Source organism: Suricata suricatta, chromosome 16, assembly GCF_006229205.1.
Source record: "Suricata suricatta isolate VVHF042 chromosome 16, meerkat_22Aug2017_6uvM2_HiC, whole genome shotgun sequence".
Classification (NCBI taxonomy): domain Eukaryota; kingdom Metazoa; phylum Chordata; class Mammalia; order Carnivora; family Herpestidae; genus Suricata; species Suricata suricatta.
Genome location: NC_043715.1, coordinates 49,749,014 through 49,751,111, shown reverse-complemented (window position 1 = coordinate 49,751,111; position 2,098 = coordinate 49,749,014).

Sequence of the window (2,098 nt, the reverse complement as noted above, 5' to 3'; positions counted from 1 at the left end):
TTATTTTTGAGAGACAGAGAGAGACAGCGCGAGCAGGGGAGGGTCAGAGAGAGAGGGAGACACAGAATCTGAAGCAGGCTCCAGGCTCTGAGCTAGCTGTCAGCACAGAGCCCGACGCGGGGCTCGAACCCACGAACTGTGAGATCATGACCTGAGCCGAAGCCGGCCACTTAACCGACTGAGCCACCCAGGCGCCCCTAAAGCTACTTTAAAAAAGAAAGTGTTCCCATCAGCCAGTGCACAGGACTGTTCAGAGGTATGTGCCTCAGTTTCTCCATCTGTGCAACCACAGGCAGACCCAGGTTCTCTGTGAGGCCCCTGCCTGCCTGGCTCTCCTAAAACTCCATTTGCATCAGTTGCTTTGGGGTCTGCTAGGGGAGGTTAAGCCCCTGCAGCCCCTCGTGTCAGGCTGCTGCAGGGGGTGGGGGGTGCGGGAGGCAGATGTAGGGAAGGCCTGGCTTGGACGCCTGGATCTCTGTTCTCCGCGGGAGGCGTTACCGCCCCTGAGTTCTTATTTCTGATCGGATAAGAAGCTCGGATGTTGGGGGTCCCGTCCCAGCGATAGGGGGACGATATAAGATCCAAGGACCCTGATTCCTGAAGCTCGACGGATGCCTGGGGCTCAGTCCGTGAGGCAGCGTAGGTCCAGACGCCAAAGCGTGACCTGATAAGATGGGGGCACTCGGGGGCGGGGACCCCTTCATATCGGGGACGGGATACTGACCCCCTGAAACTCTCTCCTGGGAAAGGAGGGCCTCGCACCCCTGGATTCGCACCCGTGACACGGGTACTGAGGTTAAGTCTCCATCTCTACAGGGGGCTTGGGTCCATGGTGCCCGCCTTGTCCCGAGGGGGCTGCGGGAACACTGGGTTCTCTCGGGGGACTAAGGCCCCAGATCCTCCCGAGGGCGTCTGGAGACTCCGGTGCTCCCCTGCCCCAACTCCGAGGTTCTCTTTCTGGAAGGGGCCGGACCCCCTGAGCTGCCGTGGGGTGAGGGGCCTCGGTGAGGTTCCCAGCTGGGAACCCACAACCACGGAGAGGCTGGCGCTGGGCGGGACCGAAGGGGCGGATACTAGGTGGGCGGGGCTCCGCAGACGCCGCCCCCGCCTGCCAGCGCGGTCCGCGCGGCTCCAAGTCTGCGAGGCCGCGGGGGGCGCGGAGAACCGAGCGCCACAGCACGCGCGCCCCGCCGAGCCCGGCCTGCCCCGGGGGTCTATGGGGCCACCCCTCTGCGCCGCCCGGTCGGCCCCACGCCGCGCCCGGAGCCTGCCCCGCGGCCAGGTAAGGGGGCTGTGGGTCCTGCGCGTAGGGGGACGCCTGGAGGCTGGCAGGAAGGGACAGGGAACTCCTGGGTCCTGCAGAAATAGGGGGCCGGAACTCCAGCGTCCGGGGGGTATCGGGACGCCTGCATCCTGAGGTTGGGCGAAGGGGTACACGGATGTTTGGGTCCTGGAGAAATAGGGGGCAGGGTACCTGGACACCAAGGTCTTAGGGCATCTGGACACCTGGTTGGAGAGGCTTGGGGGCGGCCTGGATCCGGGGGGCAGGGTGGGGGACGGAATCCTTAATGCCGAGTCCTGGAGGAAATGAAGACCTAATTGAACGCGTTCGTGGTTCTGGAGGATCTGGATCCCGGACACCTGGGCCCCGAGTGTCGGGTCCATCCTGCGGGCGTCCTCTGGCCGATGCTCTGGCCACTGCGTCGGGGGCTGTGGCTCGCGCGCCCGGGTCTTCGGAAAGGAAGTTGTGGTTGCGGAGATCTGGCGGCCGGGACACCTGGCCCCACCCCAAGGGGCTGGGGGGGGGGTCTCTGGGCAGGGCATGGGGTGGGGTCCCTGCCCTCTCGCCCCCCCTTACCTCCTTAGCCCAGCCTGGGAAATGGGCGCCCCGCGGATGCGGGCACACGGACTCGGGCGATGGGCTAGGAGAGCGGGACAGAGGGCTCCGGGGGCTGGAGCCGGGCGCGCCTGGGCCCCGGCAAGGCGCCTGCCCCCCGCCCGCCCGGCTTGGGCATGCTTGGCACGCAGCTCGCGGGCCGGTCGGATCCGTATGCGCGCCGCGTGCGCCTATTGGTATGCGGGAGCCGGCCCGGCGCGG